This window comes from Humulus lupulus, chromosome 6 (genome assembly GCF_963169125.1).
Source record: "Humulus lupulus chromosome 6, drHumLupu1.1, whole genome shotgun sequence".
In the NCBI taxonomy this organism is placed as follows: Eukaryota; Viridiplantae; Streptophyta; class Magnoliopsida; order Rosales; family Cannabaceae; genus Humulus; species Humulus lupulus.
In genome coordinates this window covers 176,628,002-176,654,727 of record NC_084798.1, presented here as the reverse complement: position 1 = coordinate 176,654,727, position 26,726 = coordinate 176,628,002, and the positions used below count along the sequence as shown (strand labels likewise).

General features: G+C 37.4%; 1 non-coding gene across 1 annotated transcript; it reads right to left on the bottom strand.

Annotated features, from left to right (window-relative positions):
* Positions 1 to 18,271: 18,271 nt before the first annotated feature.
* Positions 18,272 to 18,378, bottom strand: LOC133787659 (small nucleolar RNA R71). The gene has a single exon (XR_009872665.1). It is a non-coding gene; the product is annotated as a small nucleolar RNA R71 (small nucleolar RNA).
* Between the last annotated feature and the right edge of the window lie 8,348 nt (positions 18,379 to 26,726).

Below are 26,726 nucleotides of genomic sequence, written 5' to 3'. Positions count from 1 at the left end.
ACTTAGTACATTACTGGGGTTTACAAGGGCTTGAGAATTTATTTGGTGATTATTTAGGTATGTCAAAGTTAATTTGGAATCTTAAGTGGAATTTGAGGTTTAGCGGGAAATGTGGCAAAGCGACGTTATTGCCCTTAGGGGCATTAGAGAACTAAGTAAAGGTTATGGGCATTTTAGTCTTTTCATGCCTAAAGGCTAGCCTAGTCAAACCAAACCCTCAGAGTAAGGAAACCAGATGACACATTACTTCCCTCCCTTGCTCTCTCTCGTTTTCTCTCTCTCTCTCTCTCTTGAAGTACTTGGAAAGTTTTGGCATTTTTGGAGAAGGCTTGCATAGGAAAAATTGAGGGCTTGTGGTTGTGGGATTGAGACAGCTAGGAGTACCAGCATGTAGTGTCCTAGAATATTTACTAAGCTAGCTAGATAGTAGTAGTAGTTGGTATTAGTTTGTAGTATGTTAGATTCCGTGGATTCTGGTTCAAGCCGAGACTTAGTTGGACACTCATAGCAACATTTAGGGATTTTATAAGTTCAACCTATAGTTTAAGAATATTAATTATAACATAAGGTTTGATTAATATCGCTGGTTCTAGAAATATATTATTTATAACCTAAGGTTTAGAAAGAACTATTAAGAGCATGACACTTGTCATAATCATGTTTATTAAGGATTTAAGTATTTTGATGAATAGTTTAATTAAAAAAAAAGATCTTGAAGCTTTAGAACCTTCCAGAAACTATTAGGATCATATTATGACTCAGACAAAGTTGTTTACTCAATTCAAAATATGCTGAAAAAGTGCAAATACGTGTTTGATATATCAACGTATGTCGATATATCGCAGCTATAGGGGTCGATATATCGCCTACGGAAGATACGGAAAACACATCGACTTTGCACAAACATTCGAACGGGGCTCGGGAAAATGGACCAACCAATATATCGCCCAGGGTAGGCGATATATCGCCCCTAGTGCTTTAATTTTTGAAAGTTTGGATTTTAAATTTTAAAAATAGCCTTAACCATTTGGACCTGCCTTTGAATGATTTTGACCGAGTTTTGGGCGTCTGTTGAACGAAAATTCAAATCTTTTTCATTTTATATTCATTTATTTATTCAAATTAAAAGAGGTTAGTTTCAATCCTTGAACTCTATAAATAGGACCTAGTACTCAGCCATTTTTTTTATTCTTCAAGCAATTGTTCAAAGCCTCCAAGTTGCTAGTGTTACTATAGAGAGAAACACTAGGTTTTGGGTTAAAAGCTTTATCATTCTAAGCTTTTCTAAACACTTGGGAAGTGAGATATAGTGAGATTTTGGTATCAAGGATTAGATTAATTCATAAGGTCATTCAAGGTATTCTTATCCTTAAGTTCAGTTCTTTATGATTCTTTATTTTCTTTCTTTCAGATCCTAACTCTTGTTTATGATTCTTGGTAAGGTGTTTAAGTTTCTTGAAACTTAAGGTTCTTCTTGGTAAGTTTCTTCTTGATGGTTTAGTTCTCTTTTCATCTTTATTCTTTAGAGATACTCACCATTCTTACTATTAGTTTTTAGGAGTGTTCTAATTCCGTTCTTGTTCCCAAATATTCCGGTTTGTGGTAAGGAAAATAGGATAAACTATATGTGTTTATATGTTTATGCTATGATATGTTTTATGTATATGTTTTGTAGTCCTTGGGCATATGACTTGCTTAGATAGCAAGCCCCAAGGATATGTTTTATAGTCGCTTGGGCATATGACTTGCTTAGACAGCAAGCCCCAAGAATTTTTATCATTTTCATAGTTTAGAGTTATGATTTACCCTACCTCGATTAGTAGACAGAGGACCTAGATGGGTTATCATATACTACCATGTGATCTAACCTACCTCAATTAGTAGACACGAGACCTAGATGGTTTATCACATGCCATGTTAATGAGTTAATGGCCATTAATATTGTAGTCCTATATGATATATGTTTTTATAGTCATATGTTTTATAGTATATGTTATAGTCGTATGTTTATGATTTATGATGTATATGTTGTTAGTAGATTTTCCTTGTTGGGCATTAGGCTCATTCCCTTATTTTTAGCTTGATGTAGGGAAATGATTTATGAAAGGCAGAAAGATTCATGGCAGCTTGGCTTGTGTATTAAGGATGAATGGATTGAATGGACTACGTGACGATCGAGGATGACGTTGTTTTTAAGTCTTTTTATTTATGTTTTTATGTATTTCCGCATTTAGTATTTAAAGAAATTAAAGTTATGTTTTATGTTTTGTAAACAATGGGATCCCATACCATATCACATTTTATTTTATATTATTATGTATTGGTACCATATTTTGGGTTTTAAATAAAGTTATATTATTCCTTATGTATGTTTTTCCCAAAATAGTAGCTATGTCTAGTAGTTTTAATGGTCCAAGGTCTTAGAAATAGTTGGGTCATTACATTTGGTATCAGAGCCACAGTTCATATGCATGAAGTTATCATTGATACACACGCACAAGCTCTTAATCTAATCGTCAATGTAAGTGTTTATGTTTATTATTTTTATAGTTAACGTTTTAGCTCTTGTGTTTTCAGTTAAGAATGGATGGATCGTTGACCTATGAGGATGTCCGAGCCATTAAGGCATTAAAAAGGATTAGAGAGCCAAGGAATACCATAGGATTGTTAGAAAGAATCACTCGGAGATTGATTTTATTCCACAAGGAGATAGTTCACCTCCAAACTACCAAGCAAATTATGATGAGAGCTACAGAGCAATATGTCTTAGTAATTAGGCTTTTTAAGGATTATCCTTCTGTAATTTCAGCATTTGAAGAAATGTGGGGGACTATAGATTATGAAGATGATTTACCAGTAGCCATGTTATTTTCTCATACTTAGGTTCACCTCTAAGTTGGAATTCCAATTCACTAATGAGCAAAAACATAGAATCTTTATGAATCTTCCCTGAGGAAATTTTGAGGCTCAAGATAATGATGATTATGAGGAGATAGATGATGATATGTTAGATGAAGGGTCAGATGTAGAAGATCCTAATTTTTAAATTCACCCTAGTTATGTTAGTTTAGTTTATTTCTTTATTTATTTATTATTTTTGCATTTATGATTGTACTTAGTGAAAACCTTTTTCCAAATGAATATTATTGTTATTTTTGAATGACATGTATAAGTTTGATTTTTTTTACAATAATAATAAATTTTAATAAATAAATAATGACTGAGTTCGGTGAGGGTGGATACAAATCAATGGACCGGTATCTATACTGAGAGTTAGGGGGCCATAGTAGTGGGAACAATTTTACTGATCCCAGCCCTCCCTCAATATGGTTAACTTTGGAACAACGATGAGTTTCGAGCCTGAGAATTAAGTCATATAGAATGATTAGAAACAGGCTTAGGAAATAATAAAGATGACTTATTTTTCTATGTATAGAAACGCACCCTAATTATAAAGAAGGCTTATATAATTTTTTATAAGAAATCATAACTAATAGGTCCGAGTTATGTTTTCTTAGATTAAGTTTTTGCCTTAGAGCCTATTAGGGTAAGTTCTAACATGTTTTTCTCGACTGTTAGAACTTTGCTGAAGATGTCGCTCAGAAGGTCTGCACGCACAAATGCCAATGCCTCTAGCACTGCCCACGAGACTAGTGAAGCCCCTCCAATACGAAGAAGGGGAGTGCATGCTACCAATACTGCTGCTAACATAAGCGCACCGCCGCCTCCGGTTGACAACACCGCTGAAATTGTTTGACTACGGCAACTAGTGGAAGAACTACTTCAGCAACAACGTCAATAGGCTCAGCCACAGCCTCAGCCGCAACTGCAACCTCAACAAATGGCTCAAGCACCCCAATAAGTAGGTCCTTATGTGGATTCTCCAATGGCGAACTATGCGCCCTACCCAGCTCAGTACATGGAGCCAATCTACAAGCGGTTTCGTAAGAAACATGCTCCAAACTTTGAAGGGACAACGGACCCCTTCGAGACGGAAGAATGGTTCAGGAATATAGAGCCGATCCTAGTACACATGAATCTCAGCAACGCAAATCTCATATCCTGCATTTCTTCTCTTCTAAAGAAAGATGCTAGAATATGGTGGGACTTAGTACAGCAGACTAACAATGTCACCACCATGACATGGACTAGATTTGTGGAGATCTTTCACAAGAAGTATTATAACTCTGTAGTCATCGCCACAAGGGTAGAAGAGTCCACTAGTTTGAAGCAGGGCAACTTATCGGTAGCAGAGTATGCTCGTCAGTTCGACCGACAAGCCAAGTTTGCACCAGAGTTGGTTCCAACAGAAATTTTGAGGGTTACCAAGCTCGTTAGAGGACTTAGACCGAAGATTGAGCTTGGAGTCAAGCTAACAATTCCTGGACCCACTTCTTATGTTGATGCCCTAGAAACGGCTATAGAAGTGGAAAGGCTTCAGGCGAATGTCAGTAAGGAGGAGGCCAGTAAGCCTGAACCTAAGCAGCAGAATCAGCCTCAGAATGGTCGAAACCACAACAACAACCATCAGCCTAGCAACAATAATGGTCAGAAGAGAAGGCACCCTGACAACAGGCAATCCGACAATGACAAAAGAGCACGGACTAACAATGGAAGTAGTAGGTCGGGTTATGTAGAATACCCACAATGCTCCAAATGCCAAAAGAAACATCCTGGGGAATGTTGTGCCAACACCAAGGGATGTTACAATTGTGGTCAGGAAGGTCGTCGAAAGAGAGAATGTCCATAGCTCAAGCAAGAAGAGAAAAGGGGCAACAAGATGGTTCCTGCCAGAGTCTTTGCCTTGACCCAGGGAGAAGCTGAAGCTAATAATAAAGAGGTCACAGGTCAGATTCCTATCCTTGATAAAATATGTTCAGTATTATTTGATTCGGGAACAACACACTCGTATATCTCGTTAGGAATGATAGAGAAATTAGACAAACCTTGTGAAAGATTTAGAACTAGGTTTGTGACAAAATTGCCTTCGGGAGAAGTAGTCCTGTCATCAAGGATAGTACAAGGCGTACCGATCAAAATTGAGGATGTAGAACTAGAAGGAGACCTGATAGAGTTAGAGATCAAAGACTTCGATGTGATATCGGGCATGGATTTGCTAGCAAGTCATGGCGCAACCATCGACTGCAGATGCAAGCAAGTGATGTTCGAAACTCCTGATGGTCAGACAATATGCTTTAAGGGAAAAATTTCAGGACTACGAACACCGCTTATTTCATCTTTCAAAGCTCAGAGGATGATAGAGAAAGGATGTCATGCATTCTTAGCCAGCGTCACGGATGTGGTAAAGGAAACACCACTAAAGGTTGGAGACGTCCGCATCATAAAAGAATTTCCAAAAGTATTTCCTGACGACTTACCAGGATTGCCGCCAACTCGGGAAATTGACTTCACGATCGAGCTAGTACCAGGCACCGAGCCTATCTCAAAGGCACCATACCGAATGGAACCTACCAAACTCAAGGAGTTAACGACACAGTTAGATGAACTCTTAGACTTGGGTTTCATTAGACCAAGCCATTCTCCATGGGGAGCATCAGTTCTATTTGTGAAGAAGAAAGACGGAAGCATGCAGATGTGTATAGATTACCGTGAGCTAAATAAGGTGACAATTAAGAATAAGTACCCGCTACCCCAGATTGATGACTTGTTTGATCAACTCTGAGGAGCTACCGTGTTTTCCAAGATTGATCTACAGTCTGGGTATCACCAGCTCAAGGTAGAGGATATTCCTAAGACAGCTTTTAGAACTCGATATGGACATTATGAGTTTCTAGTTATGTCTTTTGGTCTTACCAATACTCCAGCTGTATTTATGGACTTAATGAATGGGGTCTTCAAGGATTACTTGGAAAAATTCGTTGTAGTGTTCATCGACGATATTTTGGTGTACTCTAAGGACGAAGTCGAACACGAGGAACATTTAAAGATGACCATGTTGCAACTGAAAGAGCATCAACTTTATGCCAAGTTCAAGAAGTGCAAATTTTGGCTTTCACAAGTAGCGTTCCTCGGCCACATAGTATCCAAGGATGGAATTGTTGTAGACCCAACTAAGGTAGAGGCTGTGAAGGATTGGCCAAGACCTAAGAATGCATCAGAGGTTAGAAGTTTTCTTGGGGTAGTAGGCTATTATCGAAGGTTTGTAGAAGGCTTTTCTAAGATAGTCACTCCACTTACCAACTTGACCCGGAAACATCAAAGGTTCAACTGGACAGATAAGTGTGAAGAGAGCTTCCAGTTGCTTAAGGATAAATTATGCTCAGTACTACTGACACCCAACGACAAGTTTGTAGTCTACTATGATGCGTCGAAGCAAGGTTTGGATTGTGTGCTGATGCAGAATGACAAAGTAATAGCCTACGCCTCAAGGCAACTGAAGGAATACGAGCAACGCTATCCAACACATGATATGGAGTTGGCAGCGGTGGTCTTTGCATTGAAAATATGGTGCCACTATCTTTATGGAGAACGGTGTGAGATTTATACAGGCCACAAAAGCTTAAAATATTTCTTCACGCAGAAGGAGCTCAGCATGAGGCAGCGCAGGTGGTTAGAATTAGTAAAGGATTATGACTACAAAATCCTATACCACCTGGGAAAAGCAAACGTAGTTACTGATGTGCAAAGCAGAAAGAGTTATGGGAATCTAGCAGCAATATCTGGAATAGAAAAGCAGCTTCAGCAAAAGCTGATCAATGCCGGAATAGAAGTAGTCATTGGTAAACTGGCTAACTTGTCCATCCAGTCAAGTCTGTTAGAAGATATACGGATCGGACAAGGGCATGATGATACATTAGTATCTTACATAGTTGTAGTCAAAGAAGGCAAGGCCATAGATTTCTTTATATCTAGACAAGGGTTTCTTAAGGTATAAGGATCGGGTATGCGTGCCAAATGATCATGGTATTAAGATGAAGATCTTAGAAGAAGCGCACAATACCTCATAGTCAGTTCACCCAGGGTCAACCAAGATGACTCACAACCTTAAGGCATTGTATTGGTGGCCAGGAATGAAGAAAGACGTAGCAGAATATGTGTCTAAATGCTTAGTATGCTAGCAAGTGAAAGCAGAACATCAGCGGCCAGTAAGCTTATTGCAACCGCTTAGTATCCCAGAATGGAAGTGGGAAGACATAGCCATGGATTTCGTGACAGGACTACCACGAACAAATAAATAGCACGACTCGGCTTGGGTAGTAGTAGATAGACTAACCAAGTCAGCTCACTTCCTGCCTGTTAAGACTATGTACACAGGAGATCAGTACGCAGACGTTTATGTCCGAGAAATAGTACGACTGCATGGAATCCCTAAGACCATAGTATTCAATAGAGGATCAGTGTTTACATCGAGATTTGGGGAAGCTTGCAGCAAGCTATGGGTACCAACTTAAGTCTTAGTATGACATTTCATCCTCAGACCGATGGTCAGTCCAGGCTATGGGAAAGCTTGCAGCAAGCTATACAGATTTTAGAAGATATGTTGCGCGCTTGTGTACTTGATTTTGGGGGATTATGGAGTAAGTATTTTCCACTGATAGAATTCTCCTATAACAATAGCTACCAGTCAACGATCGGAATGGCACCCTATGATTTACTTTATTGAAGGAGGTGTCGATCGCCATTACATTGGGATGAGGTAGGAGAAAGGCAACTTCTTGGCCCCGAAGCTGTTAGAGAGGCTCAGGATGCAGTAGTGCTGATTAGAAAGTGTATGCTCGCTGTTCAAATCCGACAAAAAAGTTATGCAGATGCCAAGCGGCGTGATGTGGAATTCAAAGTCGGAGATCAAGTCTTCTTAAAGATATCTCCTATGAAAGGTGTGAAGCAGTTTGGGAAGAAAGGCAAACTTAGTCCCCGGTTTATAGGTCCTTTTGAGATATTGGACAAGGTGGGAACAGTTGCATATAGATTAGCCCTACCGCCAGCTCTAGCAGATAGCCACAATGTGTTCCACATCTCGATGATGCGTAGATATGTGTCAGACCCATCTCACGTCCTCAAGTACGATACGATAGCACTCCAGAAAGACTTGAGTTACGAGGAACGATTGATTAGCATCCTAGATAGAGGGATGAAGGAATTACGCTCTAAGAGTATTCCGATAGTCAAAGTCCTATGGAGTAATAGTTCTGAACGGGAGGCAACGTGGGAGTTGGAGGAAGACATGTTAGCACGGTATCCAGAATTGTTTGGTAAGTAAATTTCGGGGACAAAATTCTTTTAAGTAGGGGAGAATTGTAGTGTCCCAGAATATTTACTACGCTAGCTAGATAGTAGTAGTAGTTGGTATTAGTTTGTAGTATGTTAGATTCTGTGGATTTTGGTTCAATCCAGGACTTAGTTGGACACTCATAGCAACATTTAGGGATTTTATAAGTTCAACCTATAGTTTAAGAATATTAATTATAACATAAGGTTTGATTAATATTGTTGGTTCTAGAAATATATTATTTATAACCTAAGGTTTAGATAGAACTATTAAGAGCATGACACTTGTCATAATCATGTTTATTAAGGATTTAAGTATTTTGATGAATAGTTTAATCAAAAGAAAGATCTAGAAGCTCTAGAACCTTCCAGAAACGGTTAGGATCGTATTATGACTCAGTCAAAGTTGTTTACTCAATTCAAAATATGTTGAAAAAGTGCAAATACGTGTTTGATATATCAACGTATGTCGATATATCGCAGCTATAGGGGTCGATATATCGCCTACGGAAGATACGGTAAACACGTCGACTTTGCACGAACATTCGAACGGGGCTCGGGAAAATGGTTAGGTGCTTAAGTTTCTTGAAACTTAAGGTTCTTCTTGGTAAGTTTCTTCTTGATGGTTTAGTTCTCTTTTCAACTTTATTCTTTAGAGATACTCACCATTCTTACTATTAGTTTTTAGGAGTGTTCTAATTCCGTTCTTGTTCCCAAATATTCCGGTTTGTGGTAAGGAAAATAGGATAGACTATATGTGTTTATATGTTTATGCTATGATATGTTTTATGTATATGTTTTGTAGTCCTTGGGCATATGACTTGCTTAGATAGCAAGCCCCAAGGATATGTTTTATAGTCGCTTGGGCATATGACTTGCTTAGACAGCAAGCCCCAAGAATTTTTATCATTTTCATAGTTTAGAGTTATGATTTACCCTACCTCGATTAGTAGACAGAGGACCTAGATGGGTTATCATATACTACCATGTGATCTAACCTACCTCGATTAGTAGACACGAGACCTAGATGGTTTATCACATGCCATGTTAATGAGTTAATGGCCATTAATATTGTAGTCCTATATGATATATGTTTTTATAGTCATATGTTTTATAGTATATGTTATAGTCGTATGTTTATGATTTATGATGTATATGTTGTTAGTAGATTTTCCTTGCTGGGCATTAGGGTCATTCCTTTATTTTTAGCTTGATGCAGGGAAATGATTTATGAAAGGCGGAAAGATTCGTGGCAGCTTGGCTTGTGTGTTAAGGATGAATGGATTGAATGGACTACGTGACGATCAAGAATGACGTTTTTTTTAAGTCTTTTTATTTATGTTTTTATGTATTTCTGCATTTAGTATTTAAAGAAATTAAAGTTATGTTTTATGTTTTGTAAACAATGGGATCCCATACCATATCACATTTTATTTTATATTATTATGTATTGGTACCATATTTTGGGTTTTAAATAAAGTTATATTATTCCTTATGTATGTTTTTCCCAAAATAGTAGCTATGTCTAGTAGTTTAAATGGTCTAAGGTCTTAGAAATAGTTGGGTCATTACAAAGTAGCTAAGGGGAATTCGAGTTTGTTGAAGGATTTAAGGTATGGAGTTCTGTTATTAGTATTTATAGTGGTGTTTTGGTGAGTTTATAAGTTTTGAGTCCTTGAGAAATTACTGTTTCTTGGTGATGGAGTGTGTTTTGGAGGTTTTAAGCTGTTGTTTATTGTATATCTGAATTGCTAGAATAATTTGGGTAGTCAATATGGGGTAAAACCTGAGTTTGGAGGATTTTTGGGAGAGATTGCGATTTCTAAAATCACTGTTTTTCTGGGTTTGAGGGGTCATGTCGCGACGCTATTCTTATAGCATTGCGGCTCGCATGAACTCAACGGCTAGGGCGCTTCTCTGAATTGCCTTAGCGTCGCAACGCTGGGTGCGTTGCGCCGCATTGCACATCTAGGAAAAAGCAGGCATAGGCTCTCTTACTTGTAGAGGGTCGCAGCGATTGTGAGTGGCGTCGTGGCTCAAAATAGAAATTGTTGGCTATTAGGGGTTTTAAGCTTGGAAACTCAAACCTAAAGGCTCGGGAAGGGTTCTACTATCCGATTTAGTAAAATTTGAGATCCCGAAGGCTGGAAATTTACCTTGAAGCTCTTAAATATTCTAAGTGTTTATGGTTGTCCATTATCTTGTTGTGACTAGGTTATATTGTTAGGCTCGGCAGTAAGAATTGTGCACAGGGTCGCTATACGCTATCTGCTCGGGACTCAAGGTAAGAAAACTACACCCGGGCTATAATCGGGGCTCAGACCCCTGCTAACGAATGTGTCTATGGTTATAAATGTGATTATTCGATTAGGCATGCTTTTATATGTTGCATATGATTGTGAGTTATGCAATATATATGTTTGATTATATCTAATCTAAAAGCTCGGCCAAACGGCATCAGGGTCGGCAACAAGCGTGCGAAACGCAGCTCGACCTAAGAGAGCTAGGGTCGGCAATAAGATCTGAGAGCTCGGCCTAAGAGAGTCGGGCCTGAACGTTACCTAAATATTCAAAAGTGTCGACTGCACTTGTCTAACTCATTGATTGGTAAATTTGTTATTTGTTTGTTTGAGCAGATTTTTTTTTACTGTTGAGCTTGTTGTTTATATATTGTTGCTTATTTGAATATTTGATTTAAGTTTTCTTGTTTAGCCTTAGCTCATGGGTGCTATGTGATGTAGGTCAAGGAAAGGGAAAGCTAGACCTGCCATGAGTTGGAGAGCTTCATGGGCGATGTGTACATATGCAGCCTACTCAACCGCCACGGTCGGTATAGCTTGTGAGGATTAGGTTTGAACTCTATTTTGCCGCCTAGGACAGCTAGTGTGTATTTTATTTGTCTTTTATCAGTCTGTAACCACTTTTTTGGGATCCCATGTATAAACTAAACACTTTTAATGAAAAATGATTACTTTGTCGACCAAAATTTGTAATACCTAACATTGGTTTAGTATTTAATTGCACATTTAAGTCCAAATGACTTGCTTAGCAAGTTAAGCACCATTTTAAACACACAGTGTAACGGTCTTGGCTTACTAGGGCGTTACAACTTGGTATCAAAGCGATCTAGGGTTAAGGGTTCATGAAGATTGGCTGGGCATGTACACTTGCCGCTAAATATAAGCTTGATTCATGTTTTGGTATCTAATAACGTGGTAATGTGCATAACTATTTAATTTAACATATGTGCCTCATCTGCATGCTAGAATAGAGAGCATGACATATATAAATATATCTTGTGGGAGTAAGGCCTATTAATTGATGTGTGCAGTTTTTGGGTTGTTTGTTTATGCTTGTGGGATTATTCGGGATATGATTATCATGCCTGATAGGTTAAGTCATTGACTGCAGACAGATTCAGAAGTTATGTATCCAAGGAAAACAATTGGATCAAGCATTGTTAATATTGGGGTTGCAGATGATAGTCGGGGCCAGAACCCTCCATCTGCCCCCTGGAATTGGCAGCAGATGTTTGCTGGCATGCTAGCAAGATTGTAAGGGTAGGAGGAAGAGATTAAGTTGTTGAAACAGCAGGTTCAACCAGGGAACGCTGCTCCATATGTTTTGACAACAATGGCACCAGTTTCGGTTAACCTTGAGGGTGGGAACAGATGGGAACTTATGTATGAAAGATTCCAAAAGCATTATCCTCCAATTTTTAAGGGAGGCCTAGATCCGTTTAGAGCTGAATAGTGAATGGGCATGATTAGCTCAATCCTTGATTATATGGGAGTGGTAGGTAATGATAGAGTGGCTTGTGCCACGTACATGTTGCGGGAAGATGCCCGAACGTGGTGGGAAGTGGTATCCCAAACCTGAAATTTTGTTGTGATGGGTTGGGTATAATTCAAACAATTGTTCCGTGAGAAGTACTACCGTGACGCATTTCGAATTACAAAGACCAATGAGTTTATGAAATTGGTTCAGGGTAGTAAGAAAGTGACAGAATATGTCAAAAAATTTGATAGGTTGGCCAAATTCGCTTTTAATTTGGTACCAACAGATGTGGCTCGGAAGGAGCGATTCATTCGAGGGTTGAACTTTGGGATAGCCCAAAGCGTTAGGATCACTCAAGTAAATGAGATTTCTAGCTACGCTCAGGCGATAGGGAGGGCTCTGCCTATTGAGAACACAAGAGATGAGATATGGAGTGGGAGCGTCGTAGGGCAAGAAGCTCAGACAATGGTACCCCTAATTGCAGGATCTGGTAGAGGTAGAGGCCCTAGCAACCAAAAAAGAAAGACCCTTGATAGTTCTACTACCCCTGCTTCTGACAGGAGGGGTCAGGGTACTTAGAGTGGCCACCAGGGCGGCAACGAGGCCTGGAAAAGTTATCCAATATGTGTCAGGTGCAGGAGACGCCATCTGGGAGAATGTCGAGCGAGGCATGTTTTCTATGTGGAATAGTTGGGCACTTCAAGAAGGATTGCCCGAGATCAAAGAAGGAAGAACCAAGGAGTACAGATAGGTTGACTCCAGCTCGATTGTCCTTCTCGACAAAGTTAAAGCCTGAGGCTAGTCCCTTAGAGGCGACAGGTCAGCTTTCTAGTTCTTGATCTTTTATATTGTGTTGATTGAGTTTGGTACTACATATCTCTTAGTAGAGGCATAGATATGCTGTACATACTATATGATTATTACGCTATGGGCCTGAGATTTTTAGTGTCTTCCGGGGAAAGTTGGTAGTTTCCAAAAGATGGGTCAGAGTACTACTGGTAGAAAGTTAGCAATAAAATTTATTGAGGTGGTTATATGAGGATTTTGATATGATCTTGAGTATGGATTAGTTTGCCAAATAAGGGACAACCATGGACCATAAGAAAAGATGGTGACTCGTGAGTTTAAAAGGAAAGGATCTGGTTGCGTTCACGAGATTCCTAGTTATTATGGTAGGTACCATCGGGTTATATCAGTTAGACCAGAGGGAAACTAGGTTGAAAAGTGAGGTTTCAGATGGATTTATGAGGAATCATTGGGATTGCTATCGTGTCTAGGAATTGAGTGTGCTACATGACTAATGCACAGATAGAACTGGTATCTGAGACGTCATGCAGAATGGCACTAGCTGAGTAGAAAGAATTAAAAGTTCAGTCGAAGAAGTTACTCTACTTGGGCATTGATTAGACGGAGCTTCTCACCATGGGATATGTCAAAACCATTTGTTAAGAAGAAGGACAAGTCTGTGAGAACATGTATCGTATATGGATAGCCAAATAAAGTAATTGTTAAGAATTGGTACCCATTGCCAAGGGTGAATGATTCATTTTTCTAGTTGTAAGGTAAGACATTGCTCTCAGGAATTAACCCTCAATCTGATTATTACCGCAAAGGATCAAGGAAAGGGACTTTTCAAGAATTACCTCTCGCACCAAGTATGATGTGATGGATTTTCAGTGAAGGCTCTTGAACTGACCAATGCTCCAGCGGCCAACGTAAATTCAACAAGTAGAGAGTACAGGGATGATTTGGACAAGTCATATTCAGATCGATCAAGAATATTTTGGACTACTTCCAGTTAGAAATGGAACACAAGTAACATTTTCGTTAATGTTACTGAGGCTAAGGAAGCATGGATTACAGGTAAAGTTCCGAAAGGAATGAATTCCAAGTTCTCCAGGTGATGTTCAAGGTCACATTATGGGAAGTGATGGAATCATGCATGATTTAGTTAAGATAGAGGCAGTAAGGAATTTTCTAAAGGAACGTTTAGAGGTTAGAAGTACTGTGGGACTGACGAATATGCATGTGATGGACTGATATGGGAGGACGGTATGGTGGACATTGTTCTTGCTTAAAACGAGGAACTAATAATGTGGTGCATCAAGGACTAGGGTGTGCCCGTGTGTAGACTGAAAAGGGTGATTGTTCATGCTTCACAGTACATAGATGTTTTACACGGGACTTTGAGTTGACAATATTGCCAAATAGTCACGGTTAGGGTGAGGTGACGACACTTATGGGAAAGAAGTGCATACACTAGAATAAAAAGTTAAAGTGTTTTGTCACCCTTAGGGGTTAACCATGAGACAAAGGCATTGGTGGGAACTGGTGAGGGACTCACAGTGAGATCCTTTATTACCCAGTGAAAACTAACGTGGAGGTTGATGTCTTGAGTGGGAAAGGTCCATGCCAGTTGTATGATTCGCAACGGAATACAGCAAAGTCAGGTGAGGTAACGATCAGGGTTGGTATAGGATCCATGATTGATAATTGGCAAATATACATCTACGAACAATGGAATACAGAAAGAAGATTTTGTAGGAATGGCTAAGAACCCTACTATTTTAACATGGATAGGTTAAGATATGAGGATCGGATATGTGTTCCAATGAATGGTGCCATTAAGATGGAGATTCTGGATGAGTCTTATACCACCCCTTATGCTTGTTGTAGCCAGGAATTTTGAATGTGTGTTAAGACCTAAAATCTGTATATCGAGGGGGCTGACAGCCTAACCTTTCAGCAAGTGAGAGATGAATATCAAAAGCCAGAGAGGCTATTATGACTCTAGGGCATCCCTGAGTTAGTATGGAGGGATATAATTATGAACCGTATGGGTGGATCACCTTAAATTGTGGGTAAGATGATCGGGTATGAGAAGTTGTGACTCGACATATTAAGTTAACATGCTCTTGTATGTATGAGCGAGTTATCATAAGAATGAGTATATGTGAAAGGAGATCGTACGTCTCCATAGGGCACCGGAGTCGATAGTGTCGGATTGAAACCCTTTATTTATTTCCCAAGTTCTAGAAAGAGTCATAGAGGGCAATGAGTATAATGATGGGATCTTGAATTATTGGTTACCTTCAAACAGAATGACAACCTGAAGGAACAACTTAAACTTGAAGCATTTTTCTTCAAATATGTAAGTTTTTGGGACATTCGAGCAAGTACGGTCCCTTGATTATATTGTCACGATGATGAATGCCAGTCGATGGCCAAAGTGACTCTGGATAAGATATTGTGAGGTAGGAAGTGAGGATTTCCCATTCTAGGGAATGAAATGGGATACAGGAAGTATTCTGGTTCAGAATTGGTCGAGGATCAATGAAGTTATTAAGGATTGTTAAGGCAGGATTGTCTGCTTTATTGAAAAGACATAAGAGTTCACAAATTTTAATATGGGAACGTGGGGTTCCAGAATAGGAGACCTTGTGCCTCTTGAAGTATTGTTAATTAAAAGATAAGATAATTTGGAAAGAAAGAGGAGATTTGACTTTAGGTTTGTTAGACTTTTTAGATCCTAACAAGGATTAAGCCAATGGCCTACAGATTAGCCTTACCCCAGCATGGGTAGAGGCTCATAAGGTGTTTCTGGTGCCAATACTAAGGAAAGAGGTGTAGAGTACTACCCCTGTTTGGGTGAAGAGACCCTGGAATTTCAGTGGGACTTATTGTGTAAGGAAAAGCCTGTGGAAATCCTGGATAGAAGAGATAAAGTCTTACGGAACAAGACTGTCACTTTAGTGGGGGTGTTACAAAGAAATAGCAAGGTAAAGGACTTGACTTCGAAGTTAGAGTCAGATTTGTAGGATTAGTATCCCTAGATGTTTGAAAAAAATTCGAGGACAAAATTTCGATAAGGAAGGGATAGTTGTAATGTCCCAAATTCACTAATAAGGTTTAGCGCCTTGATTACTGTGCCAGGAGGGCATAATCGGATTTTTATGTGTTAATTATGATTAAATACATCTATGATTATTTGAACTATATGAGTTATATCATGATATGACAACTTATGCATGTTTAGGTGTATTAAATGTGCTTATTGTTAGGTTCATTTTAGGTTTGTTTTAGAGATTGTTTTATGTTATGTTTTTAGTTATTTAGGATAGTTTAGTGTAGATTTATGCTTGTTTACTTCTTGTTTTAGGTTTTAATGGTCAAGTACATAATATGGAGTGAAATGAGAAGAAACATGTTAAATATGATAAATAAGATGGATTTCGTGTTGATTGTGGAGTTTCAAGACATTATGTGTGGAAAATACTACATTGAAGATGCTCAATACACGTCGTTTATGCTCTATAACGCAAGTCTAAAACTTCAAGCCGCATTTTGACCATGATTTATTCACTTTCTAGAAACACTTCTAGAAATAGAAGTTGAAGATATTTCTCTTATCTTTCCATAGATTTTTTAATCATTCAATTCGAAGTTATATTGAAGGAGTTATGATCAAAATACGATGAGCTGACGCTGCAGGCTGTTCGAAACGAGTTTCCGTTCTATTCTGGAAGCAGCGCCCCAGCGCTACAAAACGAGCACTACAGTGCTATCAAGAACTGAAGAGTAGCGCTACAGCACTAGTGCACCAAATTTTGAGGCATTTTGGCACTGTTAATAGTGCTACAGCGCCCAAAAGCTAGCGCTATCAACGCGTTTTGCAGATTTTAAACCACTTTTTGAAGGGCAAAATGATCTATTCACTTGGGAATCTTGGAAGACTATTTAAGGAACATTATTTTGCGATTTTGGAGAGCAGTCTCAGTTTTAAAAACCCTATATTAAAAGAGGCTGTTGTATTTATTCTCTATTTTTCATTTGAATTCTTTAGGTTAATTTTATGAACAATTATTTGCAGTTTATTTTCATCATGGTATTTATGAACTAATTTCTTTTATCTAGGAATTAATGTAGTCACTGAGATTCTATTTAATTTTATTATGATTTTCTATTGATACTTCTTTTCTATTCTAATCTATATGATGTGTGTTTAATGCTAGTAAATACTTGATCACTATTTGCTTGATTTAATGGTTTTGATTCAAAATTTGAAAGATGAGAATTGAATATGCTATCATTGTATAGACATAGGGTGCATATTGGACGAAAGTACCTGTATGATTTGTGTAGTAATTAGGTTTCCATGTTTAATGCCTTTTATATGTTCAAGTTTATCACATAAATGTAGAAAACCTGCATATAGATTGAGATCTTATATCTTGAAAAAGAATAGGAATCGATTATATTAACTTGCTATTAGAATTGAAATAAGAGATTTAGAATTGATTATTAAAATTAATAGAATGAACAGTTGATAAAATTAATTCCTAGGACTTTTATTATTGATTTTTAAGTAATGATTCATTGTTTTGTTTCCAGTTCTTTAATTTTGGTTCGTATTTTATAGTATTTCTTTTATTTTTAATTATTCACTTAAATTTTAATTAACCAAATAGAATTTGAAAATCAATTAGTGGTACTTGGGAGATAGTCTCTGTGGGACGATATCCGTTCTTCTGGAATTTCCTACTTCACACGACTACGTATACTTGCGTACAGGAAATTATAGATCAAGTTTTTGGCGTCGTTGTCGGGGACTTATATTCCAATATTACAGTTATTGTTATTTGTTCTAATTTGGTTATTTTATTTTATTTTATTTCTGTTAACATTTATTTGGATCAAGGTTCTATTGTGTTTCAGGACTTGTTGGTATATGCGAAGCAATAGACAAACAGAGATTATACCAATAGATCAGGAAATTGAAAGAACGTGCAGACAAAACAGGAAAACAAAGAGGAGATTGGATTTTACCATGGCTGACAATTTGGGAAATGGTGCTAATAATGGTCAAGGGACTGCAGAAGTTCCAAGGGAACAAGGACCAAGAACATTGAGAGATTATGTACTTCCTACTGTTACAGGAGTGCATTCATGCATTAGACCTCCAACCATTGCTGCAAACAATTTTGAGATTAAGTTAGCCATCCTTCAAATGGTCCAAACAACTGTTCAGTTTGGAGGAATGCCAATGGAGGACCCCAATTTACACATAGCTAATTTTCTGGAGTTATGTGCTACATTCAAGATGAATGGGGTGAGTGATGATGCTATAAGACTGAGGTTATTCCCATTTTCACTAAGGGACAGGGCGAAGAGTTGGTTGATATCTTTACAGGCAAATTCTATCACCACATGGGAGGAGTTAGCTCAGAAGTTCCTTGCCAAGTTCTTTCCTCCAGCAAAGGCTGCAAAATTGAGGGGAGATTTTAATAATTTTTATCAGTTGGATGGAGAGTCACTATATGATTCTTGGGAGCGATTTAAGGAGTTGTTAAGGAAGTGTCCACACCATGGAATAGAAAAGTGGATGTTGGTGCATAATTTTTACAATGGGTTGAATGGAACAACTAGGACAATTATAGATGCTACAGCGGAAGGTGCCTTTATGAGTAAGAGTGCTAATGAGGCATATGAGCTATTAGAGGAGATGGCGATGAATAATTATCAATGGCCAACTGAAAGGGGACAACCAAAGAAGGTGGCTGGAATGATGGAATTGGATGCTATATCCATGCTTATAGCTCAAGTAGCAGCCTTGACAAAGCAATTACAAAAGACTACACTCCCATCTCAAGCTATGCAAGTTCAAAACCTTTGTGAAGTGTGTGGTACAACCCATCAACCAAACCAATGCCCTGCTATAGATATGAATAACATGCCCATGGAAGAAGTACAAGCTATAGGAAATTACCAAAGACAACCCAATAACCCCAATTCCATGTCCTACAACACAGGTTGGAAGAATCACCCTAATTTTGCATGGTCAAATTATCAAAATACTCTACAACCTTACCCTTAACCCCAGTCACAATATCTACCTTCACAAAATAGACCACCATATCCACAGAAACATACCCACCAAAACCCTCCACCCGGATATTATCAACCTGCACAAAATAGACCACCTCACCCAATGCCAATGAAACTAGCTGAACCCCAACCTGATGTACTTAACCAATTTATGACTGAAACTAGGGCGTCCATAAGAAGTTTAGAGACTCAAATAGGGCAATTGGCTACTTTAATGTCTAATAGAGCTCAAGGAAATTTGCCTAGTACTACAGAAGTTAATCCTAAAGAGCAGTGTAATGCAATATCCTTGAGGAGTGGGACTAAGTATGAGGGGCCTATAGTAGAAAACAAGGGCAAGAAGATTGAGGATTGATATGTCACTAGTCCAGCACAAGAAGAGGTTACTGCAGATTTTCTAAAGAAAGAGAAGTCTAATGAAGAAATGGTTATTGAAGACCTTAACAAGAAAGAAGTGGTACCACCAGTGAGCGTTGACCACCATGTTAGAATTCCATATCCATAAAGGCTTCGCAAGCATAATTTGGATAAGCAGTTTGCAAAGTTTTTAGAGGTGTTCAAGAAGCTACATATTAATATAACGTTCGCAGATGCCCAGCTATGTGAAGTTCATGAAGGAAATTTTGTCAAAGAAAAAGAAGCTAGAGGATTATGAGATGGTTGCATTAACTGAAGAGTGCAGCGCAATACTACAGAAGAAACTACCTCCAACGCTTAAAGATCCTGGTAGTTCCAATATCCCATGTTCTATAGGGGGTTTAGTAGAAACGCAGGCTTTATGTGATTTAGGGGCTAGTGTGAATTGAATGCCTCTATCAATCTTTCAGAAGTTGAATTTGGGCGAAGTTCGGCCAACTACAGTGTCTTTGCAGATGGCAGATAGATCAGTTAATCACCCTCATAGAGTTATTGAGGATGTATTGGTAAAAGTGGGTAAATTCATCTTTCATGCGGACTTTATTATTTTAGATATGGAGGAAGATGAAAATATTCCAATAATACTTGGAAGGCCATTCTTAGCGACTGGTAGGGTGTTAATTGATGTACAAAAAGGTGAATTAAAGTTGCGAGTGCAAAAAGAGGATTTTATATTTAAAGTTTTTGCAGCAATATAAATTCTAACGTGTTGTAGAGTTGAAGTGGTGAACCAAGCAGAGAACAAGTTGGAAGGCTCTAAGACAAGCTCCATAGTGAAAACCAGAATGAGGAAGGGGCAAAACCGATTAAAAAAGTACTTTAGTGAAAGAATTCGAATAATATATGAGTGGGGGAAGGTACCACCAATTTCTAATCACAAGAAACGAGGGCCAACTCATGACACTATGGCTCTCAAGGACATGAGGGGAGGACTTGATCCAAGATTGAATATGAATGAAAACAAGAGTCCGGCTAAAAAACGTTAAAGACAGCACTCTTAGGAGGCATTCCTATGTTTATTTTTAATTTTTAATTTTATGATATATTTTTTTTCGTTTTTATTTTTTTTATTGGAACAATGTTTTTAGAGATTTTGTTTTAGTTGTTTTTAGTTTTATTCTGGAACAATTGTGTTGTAACTCATAACCCATGAAAAACGTGAAAAAAATTGAAGTTTAGGTGGTTATAGCGCCACAGCAATGGCAGTCTCAACCTTTCGAGGGACCTTCGTCTCAGCCGCCACCACTGCCATACTGGCTAGTCAAGTAAGTCTCTGTTCTCATTCTTTATGTACTTAATATTGGGGACAATGTTCAGTTTTAATTTTGGGGGAGAGATTTATTTCTGGTGTTCTTTGATGCATTTTTTTCGGTTTGTTTGTTTTTTTTTATTTTAATTAGTTTTTCGTTTTGAGTCATGTTTTAGAGTATAAATAAGTTGATAATAATTTCCATTTAAATATGATTGACTGTTTTGTAGTATAATCCAAAGGAAAAATTGATGTGCTTCTAAAAATAATCTGTGTGCTTGGTTAGATTACTTTTTTTTTCACTGTGATTTGTTGACATTAGAGATCTATTGCTCATAAATTTCAAATGTTATAATTAAGTTATTTTATGCATGTCAAATTTGGATTATGGATTGAAAAGTTTGAAAAAAATTATAGAACCTGCTTGCTTACTATTTAAGATGAAATTTGAAACAATGCACATTTAGGAAAATGATATAGGCAGTTTTTTTTGGATTGGTTGTGCCTTTCAAGCTAACCCTATTAAATTTTATCCTTAGTCAACCCTTTTGAGCCTTACAATTGTTTTCTTGTTAACACATTCTTTTGAGCCTAACTGTAAAATGAAATACCATTTACTCTTTTTGACCCATACCATGAGCATGAAAATTATTATATGAGGGGAGTGAATGTGTAATGGGATGTTTGTATTATGTGTTATTCGGAAAATTACTTGAGAAAGAAAAAAATTAAAGAAAGAAAAGGAAAAGAAAGTGAAAAATGATTACGCTCCCAAACAATTATTTATTGAAAAATCAAAGTTTGGGGGAGTTTATTGAAAAATATATATATATTCTCAATCATTGCACAGAAAAAGGGGTAACAAGGGATGAGTGGTGTGAAATTGTTGGGAAAGCTTGTTTAGTGGAATGCTTGTGGTATGATTAAGCTTAAAATTGTCTCTTTATCTACCTATACCTAAGCCTTTTATTACAACCCTTATAAAGTCCTATTGATTCTTATTTGTGCATTTGTTTATATTAATGGAGAATAGTAAGTAATGCAGGCATATGGACTATTTGAGTTTGTGGTTAGTTGGTGAGAATTTGATGTGCATAAAGTGGTTCAATTATTTTATTTGTGATTTATGAGTAAATGAGCTTTGGTGTTGATAGATTGTGGTGAAAGGGTGAATAATTGAGACTGAAAATCTAGATTAATGTTTTAAATAGCATGATTGTTTTTCCTGAGAATTATATATGCATAACAGTCTTGAGTGTTTGAATTAGTTAGCTATGTCAACTTGGTTTGTTAGGTTTGAGTCTAGTTAGATTATTTACTCTAGGGCGAGTAAAGGTTAAGTTTGGGGAAATTTGTTAGGTTCATTTTAGGTTTGTTTTAGAGATTGTTTTATGTTATGTTTTTAGTTATTTAGGATTGTTTAGCGCAGATTTATGCTTGTTTTCTTCTTGTTTCAGGTTTTAATGGTCAAGTACATAATATGGAGTGAAATGAGAAGAAACATGTTAAATATGATAAATAAGATGGATTTCGTGTTGATTGTGGAGTTTCAAGACATTATGTGTGGAAAATACTACATTGAAGATGCTCAACACACGTCGTTTATGCTCTATAACACAAGTCTAAGACTTAAAGCCGCATTTTGACCATGATTTATTCACTTTCTAGAAACACTTCTATAAATGGAAGTTATAGATATTTCTCTTGGATTTCCATAGCTTTTTGAATCATTCAATTCGGAGTTATATCGAAGGAGTTATGATCAAAATATGATGAGCTAACGTTGTAGGCTGTTCGAAATGAGTTTTCATTCTATTCTGGAAGCAGCGCCCCAGCGCTACAAAACGAGCGCTACAATGCTATCAAGAACTGAAGAGTAGCGCTACAGCGCTAGTGCACCAAATTTTGAGGCATTTTGGCACTGTTAATAGCGCTACAGCGCCCAAAAGCTAGCGCTATCAATGCGTTTGCAGATTTTAAACCACTTTTTGAAGGGCAAAATGGTCTATTCACTTGGGAATCTTGGAAGACTATTTAAGGAACATTATTTTGCGATTTTGGAGAGCAGTCTCAGTTTTAAAAACCCTATATTAAAAGAGGCTGTTGTATTTATTCTCTATTTTTCATTTGAATTCTTTAGGTTAATTTTATGAACAATTATTTGCAGTTTATTTTCATCATGGTATTTATGAACTAATTTCTTTTATCTAGGAATTAATGTAGTCACTGAGATTCTATTTAATTTTATTATGATTTTCTATTGATACTTCTTTTCTATTCTAATCTATATGATGTGTGTTTAATGCTAGTAAATACTTGATCATTATTTGCTTGATTTAATGGTTTTGATTCAAAATTTGAAAGATGAGAATTGAATATGCTATCATTGTATAGATATAGGGTGCATATTGGACGAAAGTACCTGTATGACTTGTGTAGTAATTAGGTTTCCATGTTTAATGCCTTTTATATGTTCAAGTTTATCACAGAAATGTAGAAAACCTGCATATAGATTGAGATCTTATATCTTGAAAAAGAATAGGAATCGATTATATTAACCTGCTATTAGAATAGAAAGAAGAGATTTAGAATTGATTATTAAAACTAATAGAATGAACAATTGATGAAATTAATTCCTAGGATTTTATTATTGATTTTCAAGTAATGATTCATTGTTTTGTTTCCAGTTCTTTAATTTTGGTTCGTAGTTTATAGTATTTCTTTTATTTTTAATTGTTCACTAAAATTTTAATTAACCAAATAGAATTTGAAAATCAATTAGTGGTACTTGGGAGATAGTCTCTGTGGGACGATATCCGTTCTTCCGGAATTTACTACTTGACAAGACTACGTATACTTGCGTACAGGAAATTACAGATCACTTATAGGCACGATTCTGTCAAAAAGGGCATTTTTGTAAATTTTTGACATGATGAGGGTATATTTGTATTATATATGCTTTGTGGGTGAGACCACAGTATTGGATACATTTGAGATGTGGCCCGAGGCGATCCTAGTGAGCAATTTAGCGAAAAAGTCACAACAAAGTTTAATACCCGACTTGGGATGAGCCTAGGGGTATTTTAGTAACTTAGTACATTACTAGGGTTTACCGGGGATTGGGAATTTATTTGGTGATTATTTGGGTATGTCGGGGTTAATTGGGAATCTTAAGTGGAATTTGAGGTTTAGAGAGAAAATGTGGCAAGTGACGTTATTGCTCTTGGGGGCATTAGAGAACTAAGTAAAGGTTAGGGGCATTTTAGTCTTTTCATGCCTAAAGGTTAGCCTAGTCAAACCAAACCCTCAGAGTAAGGAAATTAGATGACACATTACTTCCCTCCCTTTCTCTCTCTCGTTCTCCCTCTCTCTTGAAGTACTTGGAGAGTTTTGGCATTTTTGGAGAAGGCTTGCTTAGGAAAATTGAGGGCTTGTGGTTATGGGATTTAGGCAGCTAGGAGGAATTCGAGTTTGCTGAAGGATTTGAGGTATGGAGTTCTTGTTAGGGTTTTATGCCCTAATTAAAACCCAAATTCTTTGTAATCTCATTTTATTGTCAATAAAAGAATAGAAATCATTTTTTGACTTGGTCAATCACTTTGCTCACATGTTTTATTTTCATGATTATTTGTTTAATATAAACTTCTATTAAATCCCGAGTGTTATCTCCAAAAATTGGAGAACGATGACGTGGCAATAGAGGTGGCAAGTGGCAGTAAAAGACACATTAATAGTCAATAAATACATTGACTCCTCAGAGTTGTGATAAAGTGACCCGGTAGACTGATGAAGAGTTTTGACTGCTTGAGAGGTGTCATGTCCAAGCAAGTGCACAAGTGCACCCGAGGAGAGTACTTGGGCTAGGGTGTGCCCGGTCGGATTTTGGTCCGAAGAAAGCCCAAGGTGTGATCGGACCTTGGTCCGAGGAGAGCCAAGAGGTGTGGTCGGACCTTGGTCCGAAGAGACCCCAAGAATTTGGTCTGAGGAGACCCCAAGGGTGTGGTCCGAGAAGACCCCAAGAATTTGGTCCGAGGAGACCCCAAGGGTGTGGTCCGAGGAGAGCCCAAGAATTTGGTCTGAGGAGACCCCAAGGGTGTGGTCCGAGGAGAGTCCAAAAGGTATGGTCCTTATGCATATGTCCAGCAAGTGCATGGTTGTCCAAAGAGAGAAATGGCATGCTAGAGGAGAGTGTCATGTTAGACGAGAGACATGGCATGCTAGAGGAGAGTGCCATGTTAGAGGAGAGACATGGCATGCTAGAGGAGAGTGCCATGTTAGACGAGAGGAGTGCATGTCCTACCACCATGCACATATCCAACCAGCAAATGCATGTCCTACCAGCAAGTGCATGTCCTACCAACAAATGCATGTCCTACCAGCACTTGCATTTGTCCAGCATGCATGTGTCCGACCAGCACTTGTATGAATGGTCAGTAGGAGATATGGGTCGACCAGATAGAGGAGGACTAAGTCAAGATTCCCATAAACGGCTTCAATAAGAACCGGTCTTGGCACACGCGGGAGTCTCTCATTTTTCCCACAAATTGGGGGTTTTGTTACATTTTGAATGTTTTTTGTAATTTAAATATAATAAATATAATGAAATATCCCGATTCTAGGGGATATCAGATGTACGATCCTAAGCCTATAAATATATGGCTTGTGGGATCAGAAAGGGGTTTTTCTTCTTCTTTTTAGACTTTTGGGAAATTTTGGGTCTGAGTTTTCTAGAGAGAGAAAGTGCTGGTATCATAAAGAATTCTTGTATTCTTATAATCTGTACTGAAGAAACTCAGTTGGCTCAGTCCAACAGATCTTGAGTACCGATCTATAATCACAACTCTAAGTAGATTAGGCTATTACCAACATATTGGGGCTAAACCACTATAAAAATTGCTGTGTTATTTACTTTCTGTTCAAAAACCGTCTGTGTCGTTTTATTTCTCTTGAAGGCTTTATCGTTTTTGACGTTCTCACGTCGTTGGCCAAAAACGCGGTCAACACCGAGCATATAGCTAATCATATTTATAGTGACGTAATCACAGTGGAATATAAATATGATTATATGTTCAAAATAAGTTAGTCCTAAGATTAGTTAGTGCACAAGATTTACACTGACTTGCCAATCTACGGTATGATCTACTTACACATTGTAGTGTTATGTTCTTTCCAGAACATTAGCAAAGTAGATAAGATCAGATATATTTGTTACATCGGACTGGACCGATATTGACAATTGATAAGATAAGTAAACATACTGTTACTATCTATTCTAGTCATATCATATAGTTGACCATAGGTCAATTCAATCTCAATTCTGAGTGGTTAGTATTCTAACTTATTGTATTATTTGAGTTATTTGACTTGTTCGTTACCATCTTACCCTATGGACTAGCCCATACTTACATCTTGGGAACTCGGTAGTATAATTGAGTGGAAGTGTTAATCATAGATATGAACATCTATAGCTTCTGATGAAGAAGTGAAACAATGGTTTCTTTTTAGTTTGGTTCAAGGTGTTAAATGATAGAGATCTCATTTCAGTAATTAAATTAGTTTACTGAAATATCATTTACAAGGAACTAAGTGTTTTAAGGATAAAATACAATGAGGGGTAAAACAGTATTTTAGTCCTATCTCATTGTAGACCGTCTATAGAGGATTGAGTGACAATTATGGTTGTAACAATGGATAATTAATAGCGTATCTATATTTGTTATAGAGCGTTCTATGAATTCAAGAGTGCAATTCCGAGTCTATAGTGGAGTCACGAGGAATTAATAAGTTAGTAAGTTTATTTGTTAGATTTATGATAACTTATTGGAGCTTGATTTCATAGGCCCACGGTCCCCATTGTACCTTGGATAAAATCATCTAGACAGTCTCAATTGATTAATTTAATTATCAATTAGAATTATCAAAGTTGACAATGTCAATTTTGGATAGTTTCACAGAGTTATGTAATTTAGAGAAGAAAATATAAATTAGGGCAGATTTATTAATTAAGATAAATTGGTATCCAAATTAATAAATAAGTTTAAATCAAGGTTCAAATTATAAATAATTAATTTGATAAAGGATTTAAATAATTATTTAATTAATTAAATCAATAGAAAATAATACGGGCATTGATTTTAAGTCCAATGGGCATATAATCAAATGGGAAATT